Source organism: Palaemon carinicauda, unplaced genomic scaffold (assembly GCF_036898095.1).
Source record: "Palaemon carinicauda isolate YSFRI2023 unplaced genomic scaffold, ASM3689809v2 scaffold141, whole genome shotgun sequence".
Classification (NCBI taxonomy): Eukaryota; Metazoa; Arthropoda; class Malacostraca; order Decapoda; family Palaemonidae; genus Palaemon; species Palaemon carinicauda.
The window spans coordinates 1-22228 of record NW_027168938.1 but is presented as its reverse complement, the minus strand read 5'-3'; the positions used below and the strand labels follow the sequence as shown (position 1 = coordinate 22228).

General features: G+C 42.0%; 1 long non-coding RNA gene across 1 annotated transcript; it reads right to left on the bottom strand.

Annotated features, from left to right (window-relative positions):
- Positions 1–397: 397 nt before the first annotated feature.
- Positions 398–21607, bottom strand: LOC137635564 (uncharacterized). The gene is made up of 5 exons (XR_011042720.1): positions 21478–21607; positions 11117–11239; positions 10085–10277; positions 8600–8750; positions 398–770 (listed from the first exon to the last, which is right to left on the bottom strand). It is a non-coding gene; the product is annotated as an uncharacterized lncRNA (long non-coding RNA).
- Between the last annotated feature and the right edge of the window lie 621 nt (positions 21608–22228).

Here is a 22228-nt window from a genome sequence, read left to right as displayed (position 1 = left end):
GACTAAACGTAAGTGACGATGAGTTCATAAAATTATCTTCGTGCTCACGAAAGCAAATGATGGAACCTTTACCGATGATAATACAATCTAAGTATTATTTTGTTCATCTTTCTCAAAGATACTGTTTCTATCATCTTTAAACTGTTCTATCAAAGGTAAACTATTATAAAATAAAAGCTAACCTAACTATTCACATGGGTAAAAGATCCCATTAAGAACAAGGCTGAAGCCTAAAGTTTAACGTAAAATTAAGCAGTAAATTTTATACATGAAATTCTTAAATCAAAATCGGTAACTTATGTAGTCTCTGCGGTACATTCCGAGTCCTGAGCTACGCTGCGAAGACATATCTTGGGTATCGTAGTCTTCTCTGCAGGCGTCCTGCCGTAGGGGCCTGCCGGGGCCCTATAAGGATCCATCACTGTTACACCGTAAGGGCCCAAAGGTCTCTCCTGTACGCATCCATTGGGTCTCTGGCGTACGGATCTCTGTTGCCTTGCATCTGGTCGTAGCCCGATCCGAGGCATTTGGGGCCTCCTGTCATCCATGGGATACTGGCCCATTAAGCTCCCAGATGCTTCCCCCATCATGGATCTCGCTCCGCCGCCGTAGGATCTCCCGGCCGCGTACTCCGACCCCTCGTCGTACTGGCGACGCGGATTGACGTACGGCTGGTACATCTCCTTCCGGCATTTTCCCGACACGCTCTGCCAGGCGCCATAACCTGTAACCTGCGATGCATCGGCTTCGTCGCCACTTCCTTCGTCCTCCTGTTTGGGTAAAATTGCATCATTATTCATTCTTAATTTCAAATAGTTAACAATTACACCTTCAGTGTAGAAGCTAAGTTTTTAGATATGATGACCAGCACTTGACAATAGTGAGAAGAAAACTACTCATGATTATGATAGCATAAATCACTAAATATAAATTAGATAATTGGTGATATAAATATAAATTTTGCATTAAATGGGAATTTATATTTAGGTTATAAACTGCTAAATGAAACTGATAGACAATTACCTTATTAAATTTTCACTTAGAAATACCCTTACTTATGATTTTAATCAATAATGAAAGTTAAAAGAAAATAATCTCATGGTAGTATCCGCAAAACAATATGTTTCAAAACAATATGTTTCAACGACAGATTTTCATACAAACTCATAACCATAACCACATTAGGTTACTTGTCAAAATATATAAAGGGATTTTGACGAAGGAAAAATCTATTTCTGGGCTCGACCTGTGTCGCTCCGTGAAATGCACCTTAAAGCACTATTTCTAAGGCATAAAAATTGCTAAATATACCAGAGAAAAAAAGAATGCATGGAATGCCAGGAATTAACCCAGCTCGCTCACTCAATGAGTGTCGGTATAGATACTGGGGCGTGATAGAACAACGACCATAGGTCCCTCACCAGTTAGACCAACGTTTATAGGTCCCTTTGCAGACTGAAAACTAGTGTGGTAAAGTTGAAAAATATAGATAGAAGCTGTGAACTCATGCATTTTGAAAACCTCATCTTGATAGAATAAACTCTTCATTGATGAAAAGCTAAATGAAAGAATAAAAATAGATAAGGAATATAATTATCTCTAAGTACAAAATTGTTGATGATTAACTCTTAAGAAACAGGCAAGGCAGATTGAAAAGGGTCACTATAGATGATTAACTAAAACAAAAGCATGAACAGGTAAGGCAGATTGAAAAGGGTCACTATAGATGATTAACTCTTCAAGCAAAAGTATGAACAGGTAAGTCAGATTGAAAAGGGTCACTATAGATGATTAACTCTTCAAGCAAAAGTATGAACAGGTAAGTCAGATTGAAAAGGGTCACTATAGATGATTAACTCTTCAAGCAAAAGTATGAACAGGTAAGTCAGATTGAAAAGGGTCACTATAGATGATTAACTCTTCAAGCAAAAGTATGAACAGGTAAGTCAGATTGAAAAGGGTCACTATAGATGATTAACTCTTCAAGCAAAAGTATGAACAGGTAAGTCAGTTTGAAAAGGGTCACTATAGATGATTAACTCTTCAAGCTAAAGTATGAACAGGTAAGTCAGATTGAAAAGGATCGCTAAAGGGAAGCAAACAACAAGAATATTAAAAATTAAAAGTACCCAAGGTTCTGCTACACAAGCATCTGAAGGCTGGAGACAAAACAGTGGTACAGTATCTCAAAGATTGAAATGCTTTTGACGTGACAGAGGAAGGAAGAAAAGTGGATAAGAAACATCGTAGATACTGTAAACAAATAATAATGGCCAATCTTGTAGGAAAACTTGGGAGTATCTTAGAGAAAGGAGACGGGTGAAGTATCAGACCTGACCGAGTTCAGGAAGGGCATTGGACAGAAGAATGGGTATGCAAGCTCCATATTATCATCAACATCTCTTTTTAACTGCATTAGAAGTATGTTGATGACATCCATGCCGAGGGAATACTGCCTGCTGGCTATTATTAAAGATAAATTCAAAATACTGTAAATAGAAAAAAATCAGAAATTTGCAAAAAATAAAAAAATTCAGAAATTAGCATTTGAGGGAAAATGGATCTCATGGCAATATATGGCATCTAAGCCAAAACCAATGTGATGCAAGTGGTAGACACACCATCCACCCACACTTTCCAACTATAAAGAACAAAACAAGTATCAACACTGTTCGACAATTTATAATTATGTAATAACTTTGCTGTTTGATCACTTACCCCTTTAAAGGTATTTCAGGGTCAAGGTCGACCCCTGGGGGGGGGATAAAAAAACGGGGAAGGAGGGAAGTTAGACGAAAATCAGTCCTAAAGCAGACAATGGCATGTAGACTAGTCACCCCTTGCAGGTCGATCACTTCCATATTCGAGACAGCTGATGATTTATGGGGAAAAAACAGGTTTTGAAAATGCTGTAGGGGTCGCATACCTTTCCAGGGTTAAAAAGAAGACTTTCATTTCCTCTTTAAAATGCTTCAACCTCAATGTGATATTTCTTAAAATTCACTAATATTGTTTGACTCTAAAAAAAACTTTAATCTCATTATGATATTCTTAAAATACATCATATTTGCCTCTTTTCAAATAAAATACTTCAATCTCTTGGTAATAAGATTTCTTAAAATACACAAATATCGTTTAAAAAAAATACTTCAATCTCTTAATCACATTTTTTTAAACATTTCAACTTCCATTTTAACAAAATATTACAAAAATATAAACCTAATTTCAGGCATTGATTGATTAATGAGTTTTCTGTCATATTAAAGAAAATCAGTTCCTTTTTTTGACATTTATTTCCAAATTAGACCAAATCCCGGTTGGATATGAGGTTTTCAAAAACATATTCGACCTTTTCCCTTTATAATAATACATTAATATTCAGAATATCTGGCCTTTTCACTTTATAATAATACATTAATATCCAGACCTTCCAAAGGAAGAATACTTACGATAAAAATACTTCAATCTCTCACGAGAATTTCCCGACGATTCAATTTCAATACTTTCGTATTGATAGATCACGATGAATTGATAATTGATTGATTGAAAGTTTTCTGGCATCCTGATACCTAAGGTCATTGGCACCCATAGCATTTATTATATATGAAAAATGAAAGAGAATTCAATTAAAACCATAAAAGTTACAATGTCATTATAAAAGTTTAAATAGTTTTCAGAAGACCTGCTGCTGAAGTACAGTGAACCCTCGCTACTTCGCGGTTCGACCATCGCGGATTCACCACTTCGCGGATTTTTTTCATAACCCATATATATATACATATTGGTAATAACAAAATCAACATACTGTGCTGAATAATCAATATAATCGATGCAAAAACTAACCTATACACAGATGTGTACAGTAAATGCGTTTGTTTCTTCATTATGATCAGAGTAACTTAAACAAAACATTGGTTGCCATTTTTTATCGTGCTTTTTGGCGTTTAGGAAACGCATGATAGAAAATCGCCTTTAATATTTGTGCCTGTTTTAGTTTAGGGTACTGTAGTACATGCATTAAGTGTTCTGTACATTAAAGGGTAGTTTGTTAACAGTACTACGTACAAGGGAAGGTTTTAAAAGTCTGAATATACATGTTAAATAAATAGGTAAATATGGTGTCACTACTTCGCGGATTTTCACCTATCGCGGCCGGGTCTGGAACCTATCTACCGCGATAAACGAGGGTTCACTAATATAAAAATGCCGGCGCTTATAGTAGGACACATCACGTGCAAAAATCTTGGCAAGGATGAACCTGCCATCCTCACCTCGAGCCTCAAACAGATATCTATACAAATACCGATGAATTGAAGTATGGCCAGACATTACCATGCCTTTAGTACAGAAATTAACTCTGACATGCAGTCAAAGTACATTGTTATAACAGTAATGCATTTAGCATGGTTATGAAACTCACAGGAAGACGGCATCGTCGTAATGAGCGACTGTCACCCATGCGAAAAATACTTCAATCTCTTTTTCATAATTCAAAAACAAAAGTACTACGTTCCAAAGGTCATGTGAAAAACGACCTTCGGCATTTCAATAAGAAAAAAATCAATGAAATTAAATGAAAATATGTGACATCAAATCCTTTTTACAGTTCCAAAAACTTCTGACCAAAAGATTAATAAACTTCTCGAGAACCAGTTCAATTCCTTTCTTCACTGGGTTATTTTCCTTGTAGGAGCCTTTGGGATTGTAGCATCTTGCTTTTCCAACTACGGTTGTAGCATAGCTAGTAATAATAATATTAACAACATCCAATAATAACCTTCTCGAGAACCTGTTCATTTCCTTTCTTCACTGGGCTATTTTCCTTGTTGGAGCCTTTGGGCTTGTAGCATCTTGCTTTTCCAACTACGGTTGTAGCATAGCTAGTAATAATAATATTAACAACATCCAATTTGACTTTGCAGTATTTAAGAACACCTTGTTGTACAAAAAACATTCATATATAACTTCAAATACAACTATAAACGCTATCAAGATATCCAGAAGATTAATTTTCATCCTGAAGGTAATAAATTGTTACAGTCATTAAAAGCAACAATACCTAATCTGAATTACTATTATTATTAATAGCTATGCTACAACCCTAGTTGGAAAAACGGGATGCTATAAGCCTAAGAGCTCCAACAGAGAAAATATCCCAAGGAAAGGAAATAAGAAAACAGATAAAATAGTATGCCTGAGTGTACCCTCAAGTAAGAAAACTTTAAACCAAGACAGTGGAAGACCATGGTACAGAGAATATGGCACTACCCAAGACTAGAGAACAATGGTTTGATTTTGGAGTGTCTTTCTAGAAAAACTGCTTGCCATAGCTAGAGTCTCTTCTACTCTTATCAAGAGGAAAGTTGCCGCTGAATAATTATAGTGCTGTATTCAACACCTTGAAAGAGGAATTGTTAGGCAAGTGTTGTCAGATGTATGAGGAAAGAGAAAATGTATGAATAGGCAAGAAAATTCTGTGTATGTGTAGCAAAGGGAAATTGAGAAATAACCAGAGAGAAGGATCCAATGTGGTATTGTTGATCACACAGTAGTATATACAAAAACCTGCATCTGGTTGATTTGTGATCGAGATACGAGGAAATCACTTCAACAAGTTGATGGCAAAAGGAAGAGCCTAGTGATGCCAAGGACGAGAGCATTTAAAAAATAATTCTTGGGTTGAGGCAATGATATAAAAAAATTTCTGATATTGATGTGTTCAGGTTGATTAGAAAAAAAACTTATTTTACATTAAGCAAATACTTTATAGTATTCCTGTTCATGCTAGAATTTCCTTAATATTTTTCTATGTTGAAGGTAAGTCATGTAGGAATTATCATGTTGTATTATGCTCTCGCTTACTTGGAGAGGAAACCATGTTGCTAATGCGGGAATCACACTATTCATTTCTTGCTTTAGGTTCCCACCAACCTCCAGCCGATGCTCGCGAGCGAAAGTGTTGTAGAAATCACACAACGATCTCGCAGTTTGAGGAGGAAATAGGAGAAAGTGTAAACAAAACCGATCAGCTGATATCATCGTGGCACCCAAAAATTTTACAACAGTTGCAGTAATATGTATTCTCGGAACATTATGTGAATTTAAGAATTCTACAATTACCACAGGATGAACAAAGCAGATTTTCATTATCTCTTGAGGCTTGTTGGCCTCAAGATTGCCAAGCAAGGTCATGTCCTATTTGCAGCAGCCATCTTGTTTAGTTACATCCAGTCATGCTTGGGATTTATGCTCGCTGCTTCCTACCCAGTTGGGAAGCCAAAATCACGAGCAAAAAGCTCCTGGTTTCCCATTTTCGGCAGCAACGACTCGCTGCAGGCGGAAAAAAGCCTAGTGTGATTCAAGCTTAAGTCGTCAAGAATGTGTGTGAATCCAGATGACAACTGGGTATCCAATGCATTACCCGGATCATGTTGAAATCTCGGTTGTCTTGTAAGTATTAAGCGAAGAATCGTAAGAGAACGAGGACAGTATGTACAGTACTACCTTTGCAGATCACTACCCACGTCGCCAATCATCATGACATAAACACAACATGATGAAATATTATTCCTTGGCAATTACCAATATCATTTGGGCTTCTTAATTATATTGCTAGAAACGCTGCCTATAAAATCGCTGAGCTTGTAAACAAGAAGAGAATTATTTTTATTATTTTCATAAAGTACTGTTAAACTACAATATTTTTCTATACAGTACTTAGTAAAATTAATAAAAATGCATTTAACAGCATGTTTACAAGCGTAGCAACTTTATTTTACAAGCAGTACTGTATTGCCAATAGTTTCTTTTGAGCTAATGACAGCGTTACCTGCTACAAATGTAAGGCTATCAGGTCTCCTTAGCTTCCCAAAAAGTGTACCGGAATTAATGAAGCCATCTGTATCTTGCGATGCTGCTTCTGATAATGTTAGTTCATATACATATGCCTAATCAAAAAGAATCTTTGTCAAGGGAAATGATCAAGTGGATTGAATATCTAAGCTCCCCAGTTCTGAGTTTGATTCTCAAAATGAGAAAGGCAAAATGGAATAGGAAAGTCGGGGGTTTTTGCACAGTCATGCATCTCTATCTATTTGCCAAGGCACTTCCCCCAATTTTAAGGGGTAGCAGAAATAAAAAAAATGAACAAAAGTGGACCTTTTCTCTCTACGCTCCTCCCAGTCATGTAGGAAGAGATAAAAGGAAACAGAAGAGAAAAAGCAAAGGACCTCCAACACTAGTTACAAATGCTGAAGAACCCCCACCACTAACTGCGAACCAAATACACCCATAAAGCGGGAAAATCAAAACTTCTAATGAAGATAAATAATTATGCACTCCCAAATGCATTATTGAATTACCGGCAACTACTTCGCTTTCAAAAAAATGCCTAAAGAGCACAATGAAGAAATTGTGATTGAAATCCAATCACTCATTATATACGCCTTCACCTGGTGTCCAAGTAACGTAGCCAATGCTCATGGTCCGCCAACCACCAAAGAGCAATGGAAAGGCCTAAATGAATCTCAGCTACAGCTTGTATTTGCATCCTAGTAGTGTAGCCGATGCTTTGGGTCCACCAAAGAGCAATAGAACGGCCAAAATGGAGCTCCTCGGCTACAGCAACAATGCGTGGATTGTCAAGTTGTCTCAAATAACATAAATATGCATGTCGAGGGTCACGGACACGGAGGTGGATGGGGGAAGGAGAGGAAGGCGATAGTTCAGAAGGAAAGACAAATAGTAAATGATATGAGATGGAAAAATGACTAAGAGAAATGAATGCTCATGATATTAGAGAATGGAGAAGGCTTACACGAAACAGCGACCGCACATAGGGGTAAAGGCTGTAGTCAAAGAGGAAAAGGACTTCACTGTACATAAATACATATGATCCTCGTTCAAAGGGAGTCGATCTTTGCTTCTCGGCGACGAAGCCCCGAGTGGAGATCGAACTTTGGAACAACTAAGTTTGGGTTTCCAACAGTCCAACAAAGCTACCACCAGTCACATTCTCCCTTTGCTCAAGCACGAGTAAAACACAAGGTTTGTATTTGTGTGCGAATATGCTCGACCGACGGGTGAATTATGCCCGCTTGTCGAACCTCTAAATTGGAAAAAATACTTCAATCTCTTTCCTTAATCAATGTTAAAATCAGGTTGGTTGGATGCATGATATATATATATATTGTAAAAGTATAAACGTTCATTCAGTCGTCCATAGCCATTAAGAAATTATATTATCCAATCAACAATAAGATAAGAAATAAAGAAAATTTTAAAAAATTCTATGGTACTGAAAGCTAACATTTTAAAACCATGTATTCTATCTACCATGGCAATTCCTTCAATTTTGGGAGGTAGACAGAAAAAATCATCTATAATTTATATATGGTGAGAACGGTGCGGTTACATGAAAAAAATTGAAGATCAGATCTTCCATTTGAAGAGGAAAAAGAACCTTTATATTTGAGATTATCATTATTATTACTATTACAGTTTATTACTATAAAATCCGGGCATAAATAGACGAAAATTTCTTCTCTTGACAAAGAAAATATTTCTATTAAAGACAACTCGAATTAGTTAACAGACTCACCCGATTGGAACGAAAAATTCTCCTTTATAATTTTTGCTCTTCGGTCAAGAGAGATCCACGAAATTCTTGAAGGCACCGTCGGGATCGCACGACGTGTAGATTAGCCGATCCATGTTCTCGCACTTGCGGAGCGCTCTGATCACACTCTCGGCTGTTGGGAGACTGACACTTTGTTAGGATATAAATTTTTACTGGATGTAGATGGCCACATCATACTAAATATAAACCAGAGAAGTGATGTGATTATAGACCTCTGCCAATGAAGATTGTCAATATTTTACTACCGTCTATAGACTAAGCTTTCTCTTTTTGATATGTTAAATTTGAATTAATCTACTTTATAGTAATTTGCCAATAAAGATTGTCAATATTTTACTCAAGTCTAGAGACTTAGCTTTCTCTTTTTGATGTTAATTGTGAATTAATCTACTTTATAATAATTTGCCAATGAAGATTGTCAATATTTTACTACCATCTACACACCAAGCTTCTCTTTTTGATATGTTAAATGTGAATTAATCTACTTTATAGTAATTTGCCAATGAAGAAAGTCAATATTTTACTCAAGTCTATAGACCAAGCTTCTCTTTTTCATATGTTGACCCTGATTGAATCCACAGTATATCACTAACAATAAATAGAATCTAGTAAATTTAATGGGTTTTTGCATAGCGTAACATCTATACGTTGTTAAAATCAGGCGAAAATCTGGCAAGAAGTTCTGACGTATTCCTGTTCAGACAAACAAATATAAATACAAAAGCAGGTCTCTTTACAACCTACTTGGCAGAGGTAATAAAAATAATTCTCACAAAGGAGTTAATTCAGCTTCATAAACCAATTCTCCGGTTTCATACGCATTTAACATCATATCATTATTGGAATTAATAATTTCTCAAAGACCAAATGAGTCTTGAAATATCCTGAGATATACATACATACATATAACAAGGCACCTCCCCCAATTTCGGGGGTAGCCGACATCAAACAAATGAAACAGAAAAGGGGACCTCTCCTTTCTACGTTCCTCCCAGCCTGACAAGGGACTCAACCAAGTTTGGCTGGTACTGCTAGGGGTGCCACAGCCCACCCTCCCCCGTTATCCACCAGAGATGAAGCTTCATAACACTGAATCCCCAACTGCTGCTACCTCCGCTGTCATCCAAGGCACCGGAGGAAGCAGCAGGGCCTACCGGAACTGCCTCACAATCGCTCACCATTCATTCCTATTCCTAGCACGCTCTCTTGCCTCTCTCACATCTATCCTCCTATCACCCAGAGCTTCCTTCACTCCATCCATCCACCCAAACCTTGGCCTTCCTCTCGTACTTCTCCCATTAACTCTTGCATTCATCACCTTCTTTAGCAGACAGACTAAAAGGGACGGGATGAGGGGGCTGGGAACCCTTCTCCTGTATTATAATCCTGTGAGACTTCCTGAGATATAGCAGCAATAAATCGGAATAACAAAATCCAATGACTCACGCAGCCTGGCTCGTGGCGGATCGACGACGCCGACTGTCTTGTATTTGGCGCACTGCGCCAGCACCGCGTTCATGTTCACTTCCGCCTTCCCGGTGTAAATGGCGACGTTGTCCATGCCGTTCAAGTCTGCGTTGTGCCTGGCGTCCTCAGCAGCTTTCTTGACCATTTCGATGCCGTAGACTTTCAAGCATTGCTGAAGAGGGAATGGGGAAAACAAGATCACGTATGGGGAAAGATTACAATTGAAAAATGGCTTCAATAAACATATCCTTATTATTTGATTGAAGATAATGGCTGTCTCAGTGACATTAATTGTTCTCTATAAGAGTCAAGATAAGAATACAGTGGCAAACCAATCAAGCAAAATTCAGGCCTATCCAAAACTTGACTAAGAATTCCTAACGAGTTATGAAACAAATGATTAAGTATTAAAGAAGTTTCTTTGATTTACAATGACCATTATTTGATGTTTCTTTGATTTACAGTGACCAAGATTTGATGTTTCTTTGATTCACAATGACCAAAATTTTATGTTTCTTTGATTTAAACTGACTAAATTTTGATGTTTTTTTGACTATCCATGACCAAGATTTGATGTTTCTTTGATTTACAATGACCAAAATTTGATGTTTCTTTGATTTACAATGACCAAAATTTGATGTTTCTTTGGTCTACAATGACCAAAACTTGATATTTGTTTGATTTACAATGACCAAACCTTAATAATTCTTTGATTTATAGTACTCAAGATTTCATGTTTCATTGATTTACAATGACAAATATTTGATATTTCTTTTATTCAAAATGACTAAATTTTGATGTTTCTTTGATTTACAATGACCAACCCTTGATAATTCTTTGATTTACAATAACCTAAATTTCTTAATACTCTATTATTATTTTTATTATTAAAAAGAGAAGAATAACCAGCCCAATGAGTCAAGCTCAGCTCTTAACATTCTGACCTGTTGATAAATAACAAAAGTTAAACTGGGATAACACAACATAAAAAACAAGGACAGACGAACTTACATCGGCCAGGGAAACTCCAATGGTGCCGGTGCCGCAGCAGATGTCGAGGATTACGGAGGTGCTGTCCAATTCAGCGAAGGACGCCACGGTCTCGTACAGTGCTTTGCATCCTTCGGTGTTGACCTGAAATTGTTTATTCTCGTCATGAGGAGAGTAATAGACGTGTACAATCAACCCTTTTACCCCCAATACTATTTGGAACCTTCCCACCCTTAACCCCCAGGAGTTTTCCGTTTTCAAGCACGTTTTGCAATATTTTTTTTTTAGATCGCGCTGACAGCCTCAATTTTTGTCATAGAGAGGTCAGATTGGTCTCATTATTTTGGAAAATGCCTGAAGATTCTCATACAAAAAAAAAAAAAAAAAAAAAAAAAAAAAAAAAAAAAAAAAAAAAAAACCGGATTTTGAGCGAAGCGAAAAATCTATTTTTGGGTAAGATGGCCATGTCGTCCTGATGGAAGTTCCTTAAAGGCAGCTTCCTAGGGTATATTACAACTACGGCGATATTCCCAGAGAATTTACCTTAAGGTACCCAGAATTCTAACTCCTGGAGCGAGTATCCCTAAAAAAGACCTTAGGGATATCGTAAATATCAGCGGACGTATTCTTGACACGCCACATAGCAATCTATACCCCGAATAGAGTTAACACTTCGTAGGGGTCAAATGGCAAGAAAACGAAAACGATAAGAAAAAAGGGGGGAGCCGTTCGTAAGGCATCTCTCCTTCCCGTTTCGTAAGCGTGCCCTGCGCCGCTCGCGGCGCCATCTGTATTCCTTGTAGCGATACACGAGGTGCTACAGATACTGTATGTAGGGAGGGGTCCTACAGCCCTTTCTTTTCTTTTTTTTTGAAAAGGGACAGGGTGGGTCCATCAGGACGACATGGCCATCTTACCCAAAAATAGATCTTTCGCTTCGCTCAAAATCCGTTTTTTGGGCTCAAGCCATGTCGTCCTGATGGAAGTATACCAGAGCATTACTGTATCTGTGGATTCTCAATACGTGCCGTACTCCTCAGGAATGTTTCTTAGTCAACTCGACTGAAAGACCTAAGATGTTACCGTTATACATCTTTTCACTAATCATAAACCATGAAAGCGCTTCCTGCCCCCTACAGGGAGGAGTCCTACTAGACTCTAGAAACAAACGAAGAGTACATATACCTATGTATGACTCACTCGCAAGCCAATACAATATAGTGGTCTCACTCTATATGAAGTAAAGCGTAGTCCTTATGGAACTACAGCATCCAAGGGAAAAACCCCGACCAGCACCCTGGTCGAAGTAGAAATAGACAAAAAGGTTATATCTGCGTAGGATTAAACTTGCTGCCGCCACCGTCCTCAGAGAAGGATGGAGCCCTTTATGCTAAGGAAAGTATAAACCAGTGCAACAAGGCTTGCATTAAGGAACAGGCTATTATAGATATCCCCGATTAATATACATAGGCTGAATGCTCAATAATTAAAATGAAATCAATATAGGTGAAGGAGACGCAAGGTTCCCGAGAACAAGTTTATTGATTAACAATAAATAGATATGGTTACCACAATTATATACATATGATAGGTGGATGACCAACAATTTACACAAGTACTGTAGTGCATGGATGTATGGTTATCTGAAAGAAAACAATCAGGTCACTTGTCACATACCAAGGTATCAAAGTTAAACGTCCATGTTACTATCCACTGACATTAGCGTCAGAAACGCTCGGCACACCTGTCTGTACTTGTGCTACAATCACCATAATGCTGGAACAGTCATTGTGGGCTCCCAGAGCCTTCACTACTAGTTATAGCAACGCATATAACTATACACTCACCCAAGAATCAAAGTCCCAATTAAATCCACTGTTCCTCGCAGAGTTAAACAACAGGGTTAACGACGCAACCAACTGCTACCACAGACCTCTTTAGCTGCTCCACTTGCTTAGCATAGTGGCGAGAGAATACCCTGGAAGACTTCCAGCCAGTGTATGAACGAAGGTGTTCAAAATCCATAAAGTTAAAGAAGTTTAAGGATGAAGCAACTTTCCTCGGATCATGACCTGCGGGTGAACTGTCAGGATCCGCTCTGCGAATAAAATATGTAATTTTAGCCCTAAGTTGATTTAAAGATAAATTCGAGCCCGATGTTTCTCCTTTGAATAGTTGGCCCCCATGGAAGTCTGAAGTTCTACGAAGATAGACCTTTAGGCATTCTACGGGACATAGAGATGCATCTTCTTTCAGAGGGCAGATTCTCCAGGGACCCCACCTGTTAGTGGGCAACTCGTTCTTAGCAAGAAACGTAGGGTCCGGAAACAGGTTCAGTTCTCCCCCATCCAGGAACTGAACCCGGCCCTCCTCTCTCGAGAGGGCTACAATCTCACTAACTCTGGCCCCAGAAGCTAGGGCAAAAAGGAAGATCACTTTTTGAGTCAGGTCCTTCAGTGCACACTCCTCATTATCCAGTAATGAGGCAAAATGAAGGACTTTGTCTAAAGACCATGAAATAGGCTTTGGAGGAGCTGAAGGTCTAAGCCTAGCACAGGCCTTCGGGATCTTGTTAAAAATCTCGTTAGCGAGGTCTACCTGGAAGGCATACAGAATGGGTCTTGTCAGAGCTGACTTACATGTAGAAATCGTGTTAGCCGCCAGCCCCTGTCCGTGGAGGTGGATGAAGAAGGATAGGCAGAACTCCGTAGAGATCTCTTGCGGATTCTTGTCTTTGACAAAGGCTACCCATTTCTTCCATGCTGATTCGTACTGCCTTCTAGTAGACTTGCACTTATATTCTTCCAGGAAGTCGATGCTATCTTTCGAGATTCCGAACCGTTTCTTCACCGCTAGGGAGAGAAAGTCATGAGCTGCAGGGTCCGGGTTTTCTGTAATGAAGCGTAGACAGTCGACTTCTGGACTTGCTGGGACAGAACTGGGTCCGGGAGTGGTAGAAACTCTAGTCGTAGTTCCAGAGCTAGAGGGAACCATACACTGTTCGGCCACTTGTGGGCCACTATCGCTGCTACTCCCTTGAAGGATCTCAGTTTGTTGAGGACCCTCAACATCAGATTGTGAGGGGGAAACAGGTAGATCCTGGACCATCTGTTCCAATCGAGGGACATCGCATCTACTGCTTCCGCCAAGGGGTCCTCGTACGGGGACACATATCTCGGCAGCTTCTTGTTGTCCTTCGTCACGAAGAGGTCTATCTGCAGTTCTGGGACTTGACTCGAGATGAAGGAGAATGATCCTGTGTCTAGGGACCATTCCGACTCTATCGGTGTAACCCTGGATAAAGCGTCCGCGGTCACATTCCGGACTCCTTGAAGGTGAACTGCTGACAGGTGCCACTTCTTCTCCGCCAGTCGGAATATAGCTAACATTACCTGGTTGAGAGGTGGAGATCTCGATCCCCGCCGATTCAGACATTTCACTACCACCTCGCTGTCCAGTACCAACCTTACATGGATCGAGTGACGTGGGGGATACTTTCTTCAGGGTAAGAAGCACTGCCATAGCTTCTAGAAAGTTTATGTGAAAAGTCCCAAATAGCTTGGACCAGGTCCCTTGCACTTTTTTCCGATGGGAGTGACCTCCCCACCCTACCTTTTAGACGACTGGCTTGAGACCACGGTCTGAGAAGAGAACGTAGCCGAAGTGGGACCGGTCTCTTCAAGTCCCTTCGCTCTCTTGATGCAAAGGTTCTCCAAACTCCCGCTGCATCTTTTAGCTGTGCTCTTAGCACTGGGTCTGTTACTGATGCGAACTGAAGAGAGCCCAGAACCCTCTCTTGTTCGCGTCTTGATATCCTCTCGGAACCTAGAAGTCTCTTGACAGACCCCGCTATTTCCTTCCTTTTCGACATTGGAATGGAAAAACGGTGTGACACTAGATCCCAGTGAATTCCCAACCACTGGAACCTCTGAGCTGGAGAAAGACGAGACTTCTTTCTGTTGATCATGAAACCTAGATATTCCAGGAACTGAATCACCTGTAGGGAAGCTTGCAAGCATTCCGCTCTGGATGCTGCCCACACCAGCCAATCGTCCAGGTAGGCTACTACCTGGAACCCTTTTAGGCGTAACTGTTTGAGCGCTGCGCTCGCAAGCTTCGTAAAGATCCTTGGAGCTATGTTTAGCCCGAAAGGCATCGCTCTGAAAGCATAAAGTTTTTGTTGTAGCTTGAATCCTAGGTAGGGGGAGAGACGGCGACTCATTGGAACGTGCCAATAGGCGTCTGACAAATCGATGGAGACGGTATATGCCCTCTTGGGCAGTAAGGCCCTTATGTGTTGTAATGTTAACATCTTGAACTTGTTGAGTGGTGACAAGTCCAGAATGACTCTGAGTTTCCCCGAGTCTTTCTTGGGAACACAAAACAGACTCCCTTGGAACCTGATGGACTTTACCCTCCGGATCACCTTTTTCTCCAACAGTTCTTGAATGTACTCCTCCAAAACGTGGTGGAGTGTTGGAAAAATTGAGGGCACAGGGGCGGAGTACTGTACCAACTCCAACCCAGTCCATTTTTGAGCAGGCTGTGGGCCCAGGGATCGAAGGTCCAGCGATCCCGGAAATACTGTAGTCTCCCTCCTACCGGCGACACTTCACTTTGACTGCCCTGCAGTCTTGCCTCCCTGGCCGCGACCACCTCTGAATCCTCTTCCCCTAGAGGGGCGTCTCGCCGAACCTCTGGCTGCACCTCTGGGCTTTGCTCGAAACGTGGTCGATTGCCCTTCGAACACTGGATTGAATGCCGGGGATGCTGATGACACGGCTTGGGGTACCCATTGGAAGGGGGTCGGGGTCTGGGCTACCAGTTGTGGCACCGAAGGCAAAGCTGGCTGCTGCTGCTGCTGACGTTGTGGTCTGAAAGGCTTGGCTGGACGGGAAGAAAACCTCGATTTCTTCGCCTTTCCTTTCGGCTGAGGGCCCTCATCAGGGGAAGACTTCCTCTTAAGGGACAGGCCCCACTTAAGGAGAAGATTTCGGTTCTCAGTGGCAGCCTTGTCCACCACCTCCTTGACCACCTCATTGGGAAAGAGATCTTTACCCCAGATGCTGGATGAGATGAGTTTCTTGGGTTCATGCCTCACTGTGGCCGAGGCGAACACAAACTCCCTGCAGGCCCTCCTCGCTTTGACAAAGCAATGGAGGTCCTTTGTCACCGTGGCCAGATGGATCTTGGCCATTACCATGAACATCTCAGGCATCGTGGGGTCGCTAGCCATTGTCTCCATGTTTGTCTGGAGAGACATTGAGGCTGCCAGACGCTCCTTTGTATCCAATTCCCTCCGTAGGAGGAATTCCGACAACTTGGGAAGGTTTTCGCCGAACTGTTGACCTGCGATATCGGCATCCAACTTCCCAACCGAGAAGGTGAGGTGTACCTCCTTCCAGTCCTTGTTGTCCAACGGCAAGGCCAAAGACAATGGCTTGCATTCTTCCAGGGATGGACATGGTTTGCCAGCTTCAACCGCCTTCAAAACGGCCGTGAACCCTTTCTGCATAAAGGGGAAGGCCCTAGCCGGGGAGGATACGAAGGAGGGGTGCTTCTTACTCAAAGCAGCAACTTTAGAGTTTGAGAACCCCCTCTCCTTCAACGCAGATGTTAAAGCAGCTTGAGCCTTGGCGTGATCCAGGATGATCACCTCCTTCAGTTCCGTCTCCTCCTTCGAGGCCGGCTCCTTCTTCAGACGGACATAACAGTCCGGGTAGGCCCCTCTGCTGGGCCAGAATTCCACCTCCTCAAGGGGAACTGAACCCAGCTTCTCCGACATGACGATCTTCCCGACCGTCATCGGCATGTGCTCGGCATATCTCCACGGGTTGGCATCCGAGCACAGAGGAAGGTCCTTCACGTTGAGCTTCTTTGGAGGTCCACGTGACGCTGTGATCTTCTGCATCTGGAGCTCCATTGCAGCGGCCTTCTGATTATTCTCCCTCTGCATCTGTTGTATCATACCAACGATGGAAGAGAGAGCCTGTCCCAGCTCTGCTGGAAGAGTGGACGAAGTAGAGGGGATAGGTTCAGGGGCCTGAACCGGAACGTCTGAAGGTACGGAAACCTCTTCCTCCACGGCAATCGGATCTTGATCCTCCTCCTCACCCTCTGCGAGGAGGTCCTGTTCCGCACGGTCGGACAAGTCAGACATCTTGTCATCCAGCTGGATGTCCTGCATGGCATCCGCAACATCCTCCTCCACTGGGATCTGGACGAGAGGGATCTCCGGCCGAGGCTGGGGAACAACAGCGTCAGTAGAAGCCTTGGGAAAAAGGTACGCCCTCATCTTCTCCTTAGGAAGATAAGGTCCAGTGGTGTTCTTCTGGAAACCCCTTACCCATAAACGGAGCTTCTCCCTCGCTGCATCCCTTGACTCCGCCGACCTAGGGGATTCAAAAGCCTCTGATAGCAGGTTAGTACACACTGCACATACCTGCGGATCCCAGTAGCGATGATCATCCTTGGAGGCTGCGCAAGCCGCGTGCCTCCTACACGAGACATGTCCGCAAAAGTTCTTGCTGCGGACATTGCAGAAAACGCTATCACATTTCGGATGCTCCTCCTGTAAAAGAAGAAAATTTCCATGAATATCAAGTGAATTTCAATTCACATGTATATATGAGCATTCACAAAGAATAAGGGAAAGACACCTACTTGTGAATCCCACACAATCACCTGTGGAAGCCCACCAGCCATTAAAATCACGTGGTTAGTCTTTGCTAGAATAACCAGAGATCATATTTCCCGAGGGAAATTAGGTGTAGCTCACACCTGAGGTAAGATTTTACCATTCTGGCTAGAGATGAAAAGAATTCTCTTTTCATCCTTGTAAGGCGACACCAAGTGATTGCACAAGGCAACACAAGTAAGTTAGAAAAAACAGTGTTGTAACCTACTATATCATGGTCTCCCCTGGTAGAATACACCACACAGGAAAGAACTGATACAGTACATGAGGGTGGTGTGCCGGCCGGCTCTTGCCGGTCAGTACCCCCCCCCCCCCCTTTTCCAAAGGTAGGTCTCAAGTATACAACTTCAGATCACCCCTATTGGGGAGAACTCCAGTTCCCATGCCTGAACCGGCCGGCAGTGGTTGCCGGTCCGTAGCCACCCGGTTAGCACCGTGTTGCCGGCCATCACTCTTAGTGGCCGGCTAACCGAGCAATGTAGCAGGCCGGCCGGCAGCGGTAAGCAAACCCTGCCGGCTGGCATCCACACCAGGTAGCGCCCGGCTGCCGGCTGCCACTCATAGCGGCCGGCAGATGAGCAAAGAGACCGGCCGGCAAAGGCATATAACCACCGCCGACCGACAGCAAGAGAACTAGAGAACACCCCCTACCGACGGCCGGCCCCTAGGCCGGCAGACGGCAAGGACAACACATACGAAGACAACAGAATGAGTGCCGGGCTAAGAGGCTATGAACCTCTGCGCCCGGCACCCGAAAGAGTGCCGAGAGGAAGGGGAGACACTAAGTCAGGCTTCCTAACCACTGCTTACTGAATCTACAGACGGCAGCGGTTGAGGGACCAAGAAAGGACATGGCAGCACTCAAGAGATAGGGTCTCTGCCGGTCGGCACACACTGCCGGCCGACAGGGGACCACGTCAGCTCCCCATCCTAACCTAGGCTAGGTACGGATGTGAGACGACTGACACAAAGGAAACGGAAAAATAGAAGTGAAGGACAGAGGGTCCTGTCCAACCTTGCCTTGGTTAAGGATCATTCCCAACTAAGAAAGCTCATCTCAGCCAAAGAAATCCAGGGAGGGAGGCCGGCACTACTGGCTGCCTCCCTAAAACCAAGGCAAGGAAGGAATTGCTATTCCGGAAAGGGAACATATCCCGAACCCGGAACAGCAAAGAGGACAAGTCTGAGGGGTCACCGAGCGAAGGGATCATAACTACAGAAACCCTCCACGGTGATCCAAGGAGGATAAACCTCCTATGCCCGTGTCAGGCAGCAAGGAAGACTCTGCCCCACGCTAGACCAACACGGACTCAGACTAATACACTGCTGTACTGTCCCCCTCTGAACCAACTCAGTTGGAGCAGGAAGGTACAGTATTACTCCAGCATAGTTATATTTGAAAATTAATTCAAACAAACCACTAGAGTTAAGCCTAAGGCTTAAACAGAGGGAAAGGGTTTGCCCCTTCCCCGAAGAGAATGGAGCAAACGGGGAAACAGACAATATTATAATGACCTAAGACAACCTAGCCTAGGCACTAAGAGAATCGATTACCTAAATCACCGAAACTCACTCCAATACTATCTTGGAAAATACTCGAAAAAGGGCTTATATGTATAACGTTGCCTAACGCTTTAAGCAATATAAAATCACACTTGGAAGACTAATTATCATGCAGGAAGTACAAGGGCCAACAACTAGGCTACGAAGACTAGTGTTGGACAGCCTAGGCAAATCCTTCGCCAGGCGCACTACTATCGCATCATAACAGAATTCCTAATTAAGCTAAGCAGCTAATTATTAAAGCGCAGGGGGCTGGGAACGTCGCTCTTGCTAACAAATAAATCCTATTCTAGCGAGCGACAGCGTCCATGACGCCTCCAGCAGGCAACAGCTCTTGTATCAAAGATAACTCTTTTAATTACTTTAAATTTTAATCAAGAGCCTACATTTATACATAAAAGAAATAGTACTCAACTTATCCGAAGCAGAAGAAGTTGGAGAAAGCATAATACGAGAGTAAATCCAAGATTTTGGTAGAAACACAGGGAAAAACACCGAGTTGTATAGCTACGCAAAAAGGAATACAGATGGCGCCGCGAGCGGCGCAGGGCACGCTTACGAAACGGGGAGGAGAGATGCCTTACGAACGGCTCCCCCATTTTTTCTTATCGTTTTCGTTTTCTTGCCATTTGACCCCTACGAAGTGTTAACTCTATTCGGGGTATAGATTGCTATGTGGCGTGTCAAGAATACGTCCGCTGATATTTACGATATCCCTAAGGTCTTTTTTAGGGATACTCGCTCCAGGAGTTAGAATTCTGGGTACCTTAAGGTAAATTCTCTGGGAATATCGCCGTAGTTGTAATATACCCTAGGAAGCTGCCTTTAAGGAACTTCCATCAGGACGACATGGCTTGAGCCCAAAAATATACATATATATAAATATCAGATTTTTGCAAGGACGTACAGTACCAGTACGTCCATGGGGGTTAAAGGATGAGTTTTGTGAAACGTACCGGTACGTCCATTGGGGGTAGAAGGGTTAAGATCCTCAACTAGAACCATTCGGAGATATAACTCAAATCCAACTGAAATCATTAAATCCCAGATCTAGTATAATGGAATAAAAGAATATTATATAATTTAACCCTTTTACCCCCAAAGGACGTACCGGTACGTTTCACAAAACTCATCCCTTTACCCCCATGGACGTACCGGTACGTCCTTGCAAAAAACTGCTATTTACAATTTCTTTTTATTCTTTTTTATAATTTTTTTGAGAAATTTCTGGCATTTTCCAAGAGAATGAGACCAACCTGACCTCTCTATGACAAAAATTAAGGCTGTTAGAGCAATTTGAAAAATATATGCTGCAAAATGTGCGTGAATAAAAAATAACCCCTGGGGGTTAAGGGTTGGAAAGTTCCAAATAGGCTGGAGGTAAAAGGGTTAATATAGTCAGCAAAATGATAATTCAATAACCTGAAATTTAATTCGTGTAAAACGGGACTCTTCGTTGAATTATGCAGCTGGAAATCATAGGCATGGAATTCAGATTAGGCCTACCCTAAGCCAAAATTTAATAAAATTATATCTACAATTATATCTGTATACAGTGTTATTCATTAGTCGTGTCTTTGCACTTTATGCCAGTCAAGTGTAACGCAGCATGAGAATGTTGAGATGGATGTGAGGGGTGACAAGGAGAGATAAGATACGGAATGAGGTAATTAGGGGTACCACAGGAGTTAGAGAACTATCAGATAAGATCCAAGAAAGTAGACTGAGGTGATACGGTCATGTCATGAGAAGAGATGAAAAGTATATTGGGAGGAGAGTGATGAAAATGGAGGTACAGGGAACGAGAAGGAGAGGGAGACCAAAGCGAAGGTGGATGGACTGTATCAAGGATGACCTTCGATCAAAGGGATTAACCGGTGATGGGGTGTGGGACAGAGGTAGATGGAGAAAGCTGACCAGAAACATCGACCCCACATAGAAGTGGGAAAAGATGAAGACAAAGAAGAAGAAGATATCTACAAGCAATTTGACATACAACCGGCTTCTTAAAACCCATTAAATTTGTAAGCCAAGAACCTGTATGGACAATTATGACTCGTCCCATCTCAACAATTGTAATCAACGAGTCAACGCGCAGAGATATCTCTCGGGCGTTATGTACCTGGAAGAAGGACTCGCAGGAGATGCGGAACGTCTTGCCGAGGACCGTCTCGGTGATGTACTCCTCCCCCCGCAGATGCTCAAACTCGATATCTTCCGGACCCGGTTCTCTGAGATCAGAATAAAACGTTTTTTAAAATATCTTATATTAATTGTTCATTACTTCTTATAGTCTATTTTTTTCCTTATTTGCTTTCCTCACTGGGCTATTTTTCCCTGTTGGAGCCTTTTCTTTTTAAAATGTCTTATTATAATTGTTCATTACTTTTCATATAGTCTATTTTTTTTTCCTTATTTCCTTTCGTCGCTGGGGTATTTTCCCCTGTTGGACCCCTTGGGCTTATAGCATCTTGCTTTTCCAACTAGGGTTGTAGCTTAAAATGTCATATTTTAATTTTTCATTACTTTTTATATGGTCTATTTTTTTCCTAATTTCCTTCCCTCGCTGGGCTATTTTTCCCTGTTGGAGCCCTTGGGCTTATAGCATCTTGCTTTTCCAACTAGGGTTGTAGCTTAAAAATGTTATTATGATTATAAAATAAATTTTTGAATATACTTATCCGGTGATTATATAGCTGCAACTCTGTTGCTCGACAGACAACTCTACGGAAAAACTCGCCAGCGATCGCTACACAGGTTGCGGGTGTGCCCAACAGCGCCATCTGTCGACCAGATACCCAGCTCTCAATGTAAACAAAGACTCAATTTTCTCCTCGTCCCACTGCGTCTCTATTGGGGAGGAAGGGAGGGTC